General features: G+C 40.0%; 1 long non-coding RNA gene across 1 annotated transcript; it reads left to right on the top strand.

Moving 5' to 3' along the window:
• Window positions 1-628: 628 nt before the first annotated feature.
• Window positions 629-13245, top strand: LOC125693956 (uncharacterized). The gene is made up of 3 exons (XR_007377335.1): window positions 629-666; window positions 11214-11324; window positions 12875-13245. It is a non-coding gene; the product is annotated as an uncharacterized LOC125693956 (long non-coding RNA).
• The last annotated feature ends 427 nt before the right edge of the window (window positions 13246-13672 follow it).

Raw genomic sequence — 13672 nt, 5'->3', positions numbered from 1 at the left:
GTAATGCTGAATGTAAGACATGGGCCATATACTGAGTAATATAGAGAAGAAAAGAAAATGAAAGAAGATTGTACAGCTTGTTGCTATCAAACATATAGTGAAATGGACAGGAGTCCAGGAGTAAAAAAATGAATGTGATCTTGTAATTAAAGACTGTATCATATCATACATCCACAAGAGGGCCAAATAAAAAGTTGCATACTTTAACTTTAGCATTTTCATAACTTTAAAGCATTTGACTTTGCAAATTTGTTCATTTCTTTCTAATCCTTGCTTTCATATGTAATTTCATTTTTTCAGCCTATGTGCTTATTTCACATATTTCTATTTTTACCTAATATTGATCTCATTCCTTCTCAAAAAATAGATATCCTCACTGACTATAAAATGTATATTTATGTTGTGTCACAAAAAGAGTCACAAAAAGAATACAAACAAGAAAGGGTCATAACAGTGGGCTGAGCTGCAGCTGTATTAAAGTAAAATAGACTGGCTTAATTGCAAGAGCTTTGCATGATGAGGTTCTGGTGGGAGAATATCTTATTGCTTAGCCAGATGTCATGAGTTTACCCTGAATGGGAGAGGGGTGATATAGCTCATTTGCTCTTCAGAGCCTTGTAGTATTAAGCAAGGAGTTGGAAGCCTTTAGTCATTGCAACCTTGAAGGTATGGTTTAAACCTCAATAGTTTGCTTGTTTTTGTTTGTTTATTTAAATGTGTGTGGATTTAACACAAATTACAAACTTTATTTTGTTCAAATATGTAAATTTAACTGGAAATGAGCATTGTAGAAGTTGTTGGAAAGATAGAAATCATGTCATTTACAGACCTACTATTTTTTCATCAAATTGTTCATGTCATTTTTGTCTTATTTTGTCTTATTTCTAGTGGGATTGCTAATATATTTGCTTGTGAAATATTTTGGGGAATATTCTGCATTGTCGTATGTGTTTTGGTGGTTGTGTTCTGTGTTCTTGGATTTATTTTTTTTTCCCCAAGTATGAAAAAATCAAGCTGAGATAACAGGAGATTAGTAAAAGTCAGTTTCTTCATTCCAGTTTTAACTTGCTTTGCCTTGGTATGCTCTGCTGAACAGTTGTTGTTCCTTATCTTTAAGGGGTATGCACTCAATTCAGAATAGATATGAACTGTTTCTGTGAGGGACAGAAGTCTTCTGTGCGGATTTTTATTGCATATACTCGTGTTTTCCATTGACATCCCTTAATGATATCAAGAGAAACAACATGTACTGCATCAGCAAAGGCTGTTTTTTTTTAAAAAAAAAAAAAAAAAAAAAAACAAAAACAAAAACTATTGTCTATAGATTCATCTAGAATTGGATAAACTTTTTTTTTTCTCTTGTACATGATTTGATTCTTCTGATGGTAATGATAGAAGCAGGAATATAAATAGGAGAAAGTGTCAGTATATTGCTGAATCGTGCTAATGCTCCTGTGGAGCATCCTGGGACTTGTCTTAAGGGTACATTTGTAGGAGCAAGCACTGGGAGTAGTACAGCTGTCCAGATCTTGAGCCATGAGTACTGACGGTGCAAAAAGTCCTGAGCCTTATAGTACTGGGAGTGTGTTAGCACTTTTACATCTTCATCTGATCTCTAGACTAAGAATTGCTATTGATATAGCTCTTTTCTAGAGCTAGCAAAATAGTTCTAGCCCTAATTGTGCAGACTTGAGCTTGTAAGTTTTCATGGAAATTATCTGCTGCAAATCAGAGTATATATTAAACTGCACGCATTACTTCAAACTGCTGTACATGTGATGCAAGATGTGTCCTTGTGCAAACTGTGATTTACGGAGTCTTTGTTACATACAAAAATAAAATAAATGTTGTCTGCCTATGAGGTTTCAGTTATGTTAGTGCCCCTTCTCTCTAAACTCATGAAGCTAGTATGTTCAGCAATTCATGTTCTTATGGGTTGAGAAGCTGGTGGAACATTAAATTTTTGTCTTAGAGCCCTCTATTGAGGTAGTAGAGCTCTATGCTTTCTGCACCATATGGACAGTTGTCTTAGTACCCTTTGCTTTCTGAATAAACTTTGTCATGTGGCTTAATAAACCCATCTCTGAATCAATAAAAACTCTCATGATGTCTGATAGTATCTATCTGCACAGCTGGGTCAGTGAATGGTTAGCTGTAGGCTCTGTGCCTTGAATGAGGAGGCCAAAAGACAATCCAAGCATCACTACCAACTGTGCTTAATGTGATGATAGACTACTGTTCTGCAAATGCACAGGTCTAAGATCATGTACAAATTCAAGAAAAAGCTGCAACTTAAGGTACTTCTCCCACAGTCCTTTACTGAATATAGCATTTCTAATTGACTAAAGGTCTCAAAAAGGAATTTAGTTGAACACTGCAGAGTGTATGTAAGAAATAACCTTTTCTACATGTACTGGTGAGGGAATAGTTCATGCAGGGACTGATTACCCACGTGGATTTAAAAGTGGTGGTTGGTTTGGTCAGCTGCCTCTTGCTCTGGGGGAAAAATACAGCTTGGTGAGGCTCACTTTGAGGAGATAACAGAGGTAGTTTTCTTAGTTGTTTTTTTTTTTTCTTTTTTTCTTTTTTTTTTTCCCCAGTCTTTCCCTGCACCAGAAATCTAATGGCAGACAATTATTTTAGTCTCTGAATTTTTAAATTCTGAAGAGATTTATTTTTTACTGTTGCTACATACCTAGAGGAAGAAAGTCTTCAGGCTGAATGGGAGCTGAGGTCTGAGAAGCCAGACATCTGCAATTTGCTTCAGGTTTGAGAGTCTGATCACTCCCTGGGAACCTGATACTGGCTCATATGACTATCAAAATCTGGTCTGCTTCCAGCTGAGGGTCTGCAGCATGCCCTCTTGTTTCAGGGGAGGAGTGCAATATCAGCAATCTATCAAGGTCTTCTCTGAATTTAGTATTGTTAGCAGATGTGTATATTCTTTAAAAAAAGAATTCATTCCTTCTTAAGAGGAAAATGGGGTCAGCTGGGCTGTATCCTGTATGCAGTGTGTACAGTTTTACAATTCTGTAATCCAGGTATCCCCCTCTGTGCTGTAGTTATGTGTTACCCTCTGCTCTTCACCCTCTATTATAACAAAACACTGTTTAATTCTTGCCCTCCTCCCTTGACCAAGGAAATAGGGATGCAGGGCTAGATGAGACTTATTCTTTTTTAGGAACCTGCAATTCTGGATGTTTGAGTTGAAGTTAACTTAATCAAAATCTGGAAGAGGTCAACTCTTTAATTTCCTCATACCTCTATTGTTCAGTAATAGTGAATAATGGAAAATTGGCTGCATCCTCTGTGTGCCAGAACTGAGCTGCTGCTCCTGAGTAGTCCAGACTAACCCCAGGTGCAAATAAAATACTTGCCTCCAGACTGTTCTGTATCTGAACTGCCAGATTTTCTGATGGTGTCCTGGTCTCTCTGATAAGGAAAAGATTTGATTCCTTCTCTTCACCCCTGTCATGGTTTAACCTGGCAAACAGCTGAACACTACACAAATGTTTGTTCACTTGCCCCATGTAGATGAGAGGGAAAATTGGAGACAAACTAGAACTCATGGGTTGAGACAAACTATTTAGTAAGACAGAAAAGGAAAATGGAAATAAAATTGTGATAACTATGTACACTGGCTGCTCCTAAAGTAATGCTTCTTATTTTGGCCCACATCATCAGATATTGGTGGTATGTCAGCACAGAATGAACCTTCCACCAATATTCCATTATGTTTTGTTGCTGTGTGACAGGTGGCAGCAGAGAGGCAGTCTGACATGGAAGCATGTATGAAGCAAAGGTGTGTTGTTGAAATCCTCCATGCAGGAAAAATAGCACCTACTGACATTCAATGCTTATTGAATTAAATTCACCATTTTTAAAAACGTATCCATCTTTAGCACTGTCTGTGAGGACTGTCCTGAACAAGAATAGAAAATAAGAGAAAGCAAACAAAAATATAAATTACTCTTATTTCTGCTTTCCTTTCTTCCTTCTCTTCACTTAACAACAGTTAGCCTTCCTCACAAAGCCCTTTTTCCTTCCCACTCTGTTGCCTCTAAATTTCATCTTCGTGCTAGCTTTATTTCCAAAAACAAAAAAAAAAAAAAAAAAAAAAAAACAAACAAACAAACAAAAAACCTTCTACATGGAACCTGATTTTAATTTAAAATTAAGAAGTTCCCATTCATTTATTTCAACAAAAAAATGTCCCACTCTTTTGAATATTAATTTTTAAGTGTTTTCAGTTCATTCTAGCTTTTACAGATTAATCAGTTTTTAGATGTATTGTGCTTCTGCCTCCAAATTGATTCATTTTAGTGTAAAAGTCTGGTGTTTCTCAGGCTTAAGATTTCAGTAATACGGAGAGGGGAAATCATTCCTAAGCTTACAAAGAAAAAGACCTAGTAGACAAAATATTTAACAGCTAGAGGAATTTTCTCTGACCATTGGAAATGGATGTGTTGTGTTTTTGTTTTTTTTTTTTCTGGCGAATGTGCTAAAAATGAGTTAAATACAAACTTGAATTAGGCTCTGTAATGAGCAGTGCTAATTATCCACTTGGATGGCCTTTTCATTTCTCTCCTGATTCTAAATGCACACTTGGGTCCCTTAATTCTTCTGCCCTGCTCTTTTTTTTTTCCACAGTTTCTCTGAGCTGATAAGGGCTCATTGCATGTAAAGTCTGTGAAGAACAGGTGAAGCTTTGCTTATTTGTTGTGTAAGGGCGGAGCCAAGTGATTAAGTGTCCTCTGAAAACCAAAAAGCCATGGAATTCTCACTGTCAGTTTCTGTGTTGGTACAAGACTGTAGGAAACAGGCTTCATAAAAGTGCTCTTTGCAACAGAAGCAGGAGTAGAAGTAAAGTGATGTGTAGGCTGGAAAAGTCAGAGGGATGAAGTGTTGTGGTTTAACTGTGCAGTACCACACAGCTGTTTGCTCACTCTGTCCAGGTGGGATGAGGGAGAGAACTGGAAGGAAAAGAGAACTCATGGGTTGACATAAAAACTAAGACAGAGATAAAGAAAGTGAAAACAAAATTGTGATTATAGCAATACATGTAAGTCCACAATGCAATTACTCGCCAACGCTGACTGACACCCACCTAATGATAGGACTACTCACAGACTGAGGCTCTGCTATCAACACAAGGTCTCACCACCCCCACAGCCAACATCCAGCCAATCCCTAAGCAGTCCCTAACCACCTCTCCACAGCTTTATGGCCTTCTCATAATGTCATGTGGTATGGAATACCCTGGCCTAATTCAAACCAACTTCCTGGCTTTACCCCACACTCTGCTGCCATTCCATCATGGTGGTGGCTCTTCTGCTGAGCCTGGCCCAGCTATGGCTGTGCTCCCATCACTCAGCAACAACCAAAAAACATCAGTCTGCTGTGAACACTGTCTGAGCTGAAACCGGGACAAATGGTAACTGTGGGGAAAATTCCAGTATGTGAGGAAAATCTACAGTAAAGATCTTGTTTCTCAGGTGTTAGCTTTGCAGCTGGTTAATCCCCGATCAAACACTTGCAACTAAGAGTTCTCCAGGCACGTTTGAAAGCCTCTGTGGGAGAATAGCAGAGACCTTCCACAGTGGAAGAGTATAGATCTAATATAAAACTAAACTGAGCTGCTTTGTGCATTGGGGTGGTATAGATGCTATGCCGAAGCATGGAGGAAGAGTGAGTGCTCATACTGCTTTTTAGCTGCCCTGCTCTGGGCTTCCTGCCTAAGGAGATCAAAAACGAAATAATTGCTAATATTTTTAGAGGAAGCAGTGCTGTCTTCTGCTGGGGCATAGAAAAGGACCTTCCTGTTTACCCATCAAACTCTTACAGCCCATACCCACATATCTCCCTGTGCCCAGCAGGTGACCTGCTCACTGGCAAGAGGCAAACATATATGCCCACCAGAATGGCTGCTAGTAGCTTTGTTGGTGAGAGGATTCAGCTTAAGAACACCAGTCACGCTTGCTGAATAAACCTGAATGGTTTTCTTTCACAGCTTAATTTAATTGAAGAATTATAAGAGAGGAGGAAATAAGCATTCTCTCTCTCTCTCATGTGTGTGTATGTATCACATGTGTTGAAGATGCATTACATCCCTAGCCTCTTCCTGCTAATGGATTTGAATTCTTAATGAGAACAATATCATTCAAGTGAAGATAGATCAGGAATGGAACATTTATAGCCAAGTATTAAAGGACTGGGTGCCTACACAGCACCTTATTGGTCCAAGGGAAAGGGCAATGACAACTGTGAGAGCAAAGCAAAGGCAAAAACTGAGAGTCACTGCTAAATGCTACCAGAGACCTGTTGTCATGGTGAGAAGCAGCATGCTAGAGATGTCTTTTGAGTAAAATGGACAAGAGCCATATATGCAAATGTACATGAGGGAAGTTGAGATCCAGATCTGAAATGGTCTATTGGCTCTTAAAGTGGTCTGCATCCAAACCCAGCAAGCCAGCAATACCCTGAGACCAGAAATTTGAAATACAGGCCAGAATCTTTTAATATTATTTCATATTTCAGTTCCTGTTATAGTAAGTATTGGCAGAATTAAAGCAGCAAGTCATTTTTTAGCTGCTCATAGAGGATCAGTTCCTGGTTAAATAGTGGGTGCCAAGCTGAGGCTGAAACTGAAAGGGATAGCCTTAAAATAGGAATGACAACTTTAAAGGGACCCTTCTGTACATAAAAGTGAAGAAAGTGCAGAGGGTGCGCTAGAATAAGTCTGACCTTGTGGAGTGTTCGAGTTCTTTAAGGAGTCTTCAACACTTGAGCTAATGTGAATAAGTGCTGTAACCAAAAGCACTTCTTGGGATTTTGTGTCCTTCCTCTGGCTGCACGTGACTTTACTGCACTGTTTTGCTCCATATAGTTGATGGTGGCTCAGCTCCCAGGAGGATGGGCTGATGATTCTAGTCCTATGTAGTTATCATTTTATCAGTGAACACAGCTGCTCTGAATTTTAATAGGCAGGTCTTCTGCATCTGCAAGTAACATATGGCTAGCACAGAGCTGCTGCTTCAAGAATCTCTTCCTGCTCACATCTCTATCAGGCAGCAGTGGAATGGAAACCTGCCACTTCAGCAAAGGCATTTACAGCAAAGAAGGTTCTGTGTAAACATGCTGTAGTTAATGTCAGGTCTACTAATGTGTGCTAAGCATAATCTTCCTGACTTTGAATTTGTGTACAGTAATAACCTCTAGTGCTCTGTAGTAGATGAAGTGCTTTAAGGGTGGTGTAGTTGCTAAGACATACATTGATCTCTAGTTAGTAGTAAAGGTCTTCAGTAAAGCAGGGAAGCTCATCTAAGCCCGCAGCTTCCCCAGAATGGAGGCATCATAACTACAGGATGTGGTTTAGCTGCAGCAACTTCAAAATCCTTAAAGCAGCAGTAAACAATACACCAAAAAATGTTGATCTCACTGCTCCAACCCCTGCTCCTAGCATGGCTGCCCCTATGCATGTACATCCTAACCTCCTTAGGGCCTTTTTAGTGTATTTACCTTTGCAGTTACATCTTTCTTCTATTGCATAATTAACAGTGGTGTTTCGTTGAGGTTGGTTTTGTTTTGTTGTTGTTGTTTTCTCTAAAGAAGAGATCACAAAGTCCTATGTGGCTGAAAACAGAACCTCAGATATTTGAAAGCATCTACTCACTGCCTTGAAAGACTATGGCTCCAAGGATTGCTCATGTGAGGTGGAAAGATGATGATTGCTGTTTGGGGGAAGGACTGGGGATTATTTCTCTAAACTTCAGCCAGTTTCAGTAAATTTTCCTTACACCATTTATTACAAATTGCAAATGGGAGACTTGTTTAGGTAAGCAAAATCAGCATGGATGTACTCAGTGTAGGTAGAATAAGATAACACTCAGTTGACACACTGTGTTGCGCTGGCATAATGACATATGGTTATAGCTTGTGTATATCTCTCTCAGCTGTATGTGCTCTGAGGCATAAAGAGGATAAGTGACTTGTACAAGGCCATTCAGCAGATCAGTCGTGGAGCAAAAATGCAGAGGCCCTAAAAGCTAATAATCAGTAAGGAAGCAATCATTACACTGGGAATGCTCTATTTTCTGTTTTTGTTCTAATTTAGAATGAGAAGCCATGTCTTTCAAAGACATGGTGGTGTCTTCTTTTTCCACTTCCCCTCCCAGATTAGTTTGTACTGTGGAATAACTCACTTTTATAATGTCAAACTTACTTTATTTGATAGTCATGTTTAAATTACATGAAGAGAGACAAAACATGTCTAGATTGTTGGAAAAATGAGTTGTTTTTTAATTACCACCCATCCAACCTTGACTAAAAGCTTACTGTCCATGGGGGGAAAAGGTTTCCATTTTACTTAAAGGACAGTTCCACTTAGTTGCTCAAAACGCATTTTTGAAATCCAATTAAATAGGATGGTACTTGATGACAAGCTTTATGTTGGAAACTAACTTTCCTCAAAATGCTTGTCAGCGTGCTGCTGCACTTCCCTGCAGTATGGTGACAGGGTATGATGCAAGGTGGGGTAGATGCAAAAAGTCTTTTCATAATGTAGCGATATTAAGCACGCTATTACCCAGGTATTAATATGTACTGTTTTGAATGAGATGTAAATAATGTAGGTTTTTTATTGACGTTCTTCGGATATGTATATATTACTAACCTGGATTATTTGATTGTGTCTGTTTCTGCATACTTCATGTTTTTGATGAATAATAACTGAGCAGAAGTGAGAAGTAGGATTTGCATGTAGTAGGAATTCTGAAAGGCAAATAAATTTCTAGAACACTGGAAAAGAAATCCATGCTGCTGTCAACTGCTGAACCAGTAACTGCATCTATAAGAGAGGAGAAAGAAAACGTAAACAAAAAAATTGTTGCTATTCCAGAAATGTTAGAAATGAGAATATAACTGTATTGAGCAAAACGATGAAAACTAACTGTGGCCTTCTGGACTTGTGCAGAAACTGTAACAGCCATAATGAGTACAAAATGAAATTTGAAGACAGGAAAGAATGATAAAATACATTGCAGTTACAGTACTACTGACATCTGCAATAATGGGAGAGTTGATCACAGAAAGGGTTCTTTAGAGAGCAGCGGTTGCACACAGCTGATATCTGTTGAACAATAGAAAGGAGTATTTTTTTTTTCCCCAAGATGTTATATCATGTGCCACATGGCATCTGTAGAGACTGCAGCATGTGCATTTTCTGAACAGGAAACTGAGCTGGTAATGAGGAGTGCCTTCCAAAGGGAAGGGGGCAGCAGACAGCTGATGAGAGGAGGGTCAACTTCCATGTATTCCTTTCCTCCCATAGGAAAATATGTACTGCACCTCTTCAGTAGATGTAGAAATCTGCAGTCATTCCACCCTGTACTGCTTTCTCTACCAGTACTAATGAGTTCCAGAAGGCATTTTGCTGTCTGAGGAGATATGCCTTTACCGCTGTTCCTGGGCGTGCATTTTTATACTCCCTTCATGAAACAATCAAATGCTTTTCTGGCCTGTATGTCTTCTCTTAAAAAATGTCTAGGACCAGCGAATTCACGTAAACAGTGATTTATTTACTACACATCCGTCTAGTCTTAGTTTTTTTCCTCTGTGCATTTAGAAATGTCTGTTTTTTGTGTTTCTCCCCACCAGTTAAATGGTGCTTCATCTCCTGCCTGTAAGCTGAGTGAGATTCTTTACTGGAATAAGCCACATCCTTAAACAGGATGAAACTAGATTCATAGCTGGCATAAATCAGCATTGTGCTCGCTGCTTCGGTGCAGCTACACTGATTTGCTGTTGCTGAGTTTCTGCCCTAATGTCTCTTCAGGACACAAACAGCACTGAGCACATCAGTTAGGCGTGGCCAGTTTTCACAAATACAAAAAGCTACTGTAGTTTATACACAAAATTGTCAGCATGGAAAAGAGAGATCTTACAATCACTTACTCTCTCCTGCCTCCTTATTTCTTCCCTCTTTTCTTTCATGGAGAGACAAAAATGCTCTGTTTTAGTACTTAGAATTTAGATTAATACAATACTTTGCCAAAAGCCATATTTATGTCCATGTTATTTGCAAGTGCTATTGCTAGATAGTGTGATAACAGAGGACAACAGCAGTAACCAGTCCTGACAATCACTCTTTCCATTTGAAATAATGACATCTGGTTAGAATGAGCTGCCATGCAACCAGAAAAGGGTGGAGAGCCTCAGCTTTCCTTGGATGGCAAGTGGAGGAAGCAGAGCTTCATTTACCCTCTGCTACGTTCTTGAAATATCAGATTCTGCCTATGGAGTCTGTGCTGTTTACAACTTGTGGAACATATAGGGTAATAAGGCATGGGAAAAGTCTCCCTGATACCTGCATTGACGTTTTAGACTCAAGCAATGAGCCCAGACAGAGCTGACCTTCAAATGGGGAGAGGAGGTCTCTCTACACACAATGGCTACATTTCCAGTGTGGTTCTGTTTGTTTTCTACTACAGAGTCCAGGTTCCCAAAATAATCTTGTGCTCTTCAGTCCATGCTTTCCTTCTCAGCCAGCCTTGTGCTACAGAACTCCTCTTCACTGCCCTCTCTGGGGTCATGCTCATGCTGATGCTCTCTCCCCATTCTTGCTGTCTTGTCTCCCTCAAACATTCATATGGATACCAGAAGGACAGTAAAAATGCCTTGTCTGAAGATGGTGTCTTACCCAAACCTTTCAAACAGGCATTGATATAGCATCTACTGTCTTGCATGAGGCTCTTCTCTATTTCTAACTCTTTCTGGTTTACTCTTTTTTTTTTTTTCTTTTTTTTCTTTTTTTTTTCTTTTTTTTCCCTACTGTCTTTCTTAGAAAGCGAGAGTGCCAAGTTCACTTGCTGGCTTTAACCAGCTTTGCAGGTGAAAGTCTTGTGAGATCAGTTGTCTCTGTTGGAAGCCTTGCTGTAGAATACCACTCCATGTTGGTCAATGCCACCTCTGGCCATTCCCCCACTAGGATGGTGGCATACTGTCAAGGATATTGGACTCTCATTAGGATGTGATGTGGCATTTTAACCATCCTGATTTCACTGATGAGCGCTTAACAAAGTGTGGCTGGCCTAATGATGACTGCCTTGCTCTGCTTGCCCCTGGGCTGACAACCACAGAAGCAACACTCAACTTAAATGGTGGTGAGAGGAAATCTGGCCAAAAGCTGACCAAGCCTTTGTTTATTCATTTGGCAGCTCAAGTCTTCTGCTCATTCCGTGCTCTGAGCAGCTTTATCATGCGGTTAGAGAAATGCAAGACCTGGCAGTGTCAGGATTACATGCCAAAGGAGTGGAGCAGAGTGTGAGGTACATAATTAGCCTGGTTTAATTGCATGCTGGCACCCTGCACTCCAGGCTGTGGCAGTGGTTGTGATGGGCCCTGCAGACTCAGACCAGACCTGTGGGAGCACCACAGGCCTGGTGTCTGAGGGCACTCAACCAGCTCTCCTGTCAGTCTCCAGATCTCATGGCTGCATTTTAATAATACTTAGTACTAATGAGGAATCTTTTATATCAATAGGAAAGTGTTTTTCTGTAACGTGGGGTTTTATGGAGCACCACCCAGCAGGGAATTCCTGTTTCCTCAGGTGTGGGAAGGCTGCAAGCTGGCCAGTCCCAGTGCATCACAGCACCCGTCGCAGCCTATGTGCTCAGCACTTAGAGATGCTGGCCTCTGACACACCACGTGTGGTGCCTTTGAAGTCCATTGCTTTGTAATTTCTGGCAAATAGAGGAAAGATGACTGTACAAAGCAAGTTGAGGAAGGAATAGATCTTTGCTTTCCACTAAGCTGTTTCTCCCTCATCATCTGCCAAGAGCAAACTTTAATTTATAATAGAAAAATAAATCTAGCTAGAGTTTACATACAGAGAATTGCTTTTAAAATGAATTTTGGCTGAAGGAAAACACTGCCTTGTTGTAGTCCCATTTTTCAAGCAAGAGAGATTAGAGCCTTAGAAGTAAAAGACAAAAGACAGGCCAACTGTAGAAAGAGCTTCTTTCACTTCTAAAGGCCCCATGTCCCCTCTCCCAGTAATAAGGATGAATACATAGCTAACCATAGCAGACTGTTTTACTAATGCTCTCAGTGTGGATTAGCAATGCAAGTGTTTGAATTAAGCATTTTATCATGTTTCACTGCTTTGTAGGCTCTTCTTTTGACTTGGGAAAGCTCAGGCAGGTGGATGAAGTTAAAACAAATCAAAGATTAATCTTTCCCTCTCCTTACACTGAGTCAGACCTAGAACTGGAACCATGCAGCAGCACTGTCACCAGGCAGCTCACAGTGAGTGCAGTGAGCACCCCTTCCCTTCAGGTGGACCCACTGGCAGAAGCATTTGGCATCTCCTGGTGGGAGCAGGGCTCCAGGAGTCAGTGCCTGCAGGCTGCCTGCTGTTGTGAATTTGGAATATTATTTGTGAGAGAGCACCAGAAAGACCTTTCCATTTGCACTCTGGCAGAATTTCGGCACCTGGTATCACTGCTCATTTTTGTATTTTCCCTCTTCCTTCCCACATGCAGAGTAAATTTGTTCAAGAAAGTGATTTATCCAAAACACCCCCATTTCTTCTGTTCACTTTCTGCCAGATTGCACCGTAAAGTAAACTAAGAAAATCAGCTGCACGCTTGTGCTAGTGTGAGGGAGAGAGTGCACACAGGAAGGAATGGACATCTAGCGGCAGCAAACATACACACTAGCCAACTATCAGAACACTACTGATTGAATAAAGCTTCATGTGAAAATGTAGCAAGGTGGAAAGTCTATATTGAATCTTTGTCAGTTCATCTTTAGGCTGTTGGCATGGCTAATGTGGTGTTTAGAAAATGATCTCTGTCATCTTCTCTCATGATTACAGCATCAAGCCTCCAGCTCTCCTGGTGCCCTGAGAAGAAAAGGTGCTCAGTTTGCCGACTGGTAATCACCAAGTTGGCATGACTGCCCCAAAAGGGGAACTTGCTGATGGCAGTTGCTTGCTGCTACTTGCTTAGCAGGTTCCAGCAAAGCAACTGTCCTTATCGGACCATGAGATGTGACTTGGTCTCCCGTGAACAGATGTGTTCCTCTGGAAATCATCTCGAATTTTGGCTAACAGGGAGGATGATCAAAATAACATGGGGTTATAATTCCATCTGTGGTATAGTTATAGAATAAATTTTCAGTCTGTAAAGGGAAGGGTCTATGCTGAGGGCTATCTAGTAAGCAATATGAAGCTAAAGATAATACACCATTTTTGGTCTTGTAGATAATGTGTTATTTATTGGTTTATTGTTCTGTTTAAGATTTAACTATATGTTGTGATTATATGTTTCTCTTGCAAAGTTTTTTTTAAAGCTGACTTTCTTGGCTTGTGTTTTTTATTGATATTAAAGAAGCTAATCATCCCTTACTGTTCAGTATAATATTTTCCTTACTTCAGCCAGATGAGCAGCCTTTATTGTTTTACATCTAATTACCTGCTAAGGAGCTGCATAGCTCTGAATAAAATGCTGAAGTGAATGATGGGCAGATATTTTTTTCCGTAAGGCAGAAGATGTAGAGAAAGCAAATACAGTCATTCAAGTCTCTTAATCAGCAGGAATTTCAGAGTGAAAACAAAACTAGGGATCATGATTATATCAATTTCACTGTGATAGTTAAAATAAATATATGCACC

The sequence above is a fragment of the Lagopus muta genome, chromosome 5 (genome assembly GCF_023343835.1).
Source record: "Lagopus muta isolate bLagMut1 chromosome 5, bLagMut1 primary, whole genome shotgun sequence".
NCBI classification, from domain to species: domain Eukaryota; kingdom Metazoa; phylum Chordata; class Aves; order Galliformes; family Phasianidae; genus Lagopus; species Lagopus muta.
Note: the sequence above shows the minus strand (reverse complement) of the source record. Positions and strands in the feature narration are given on the sequence as shown.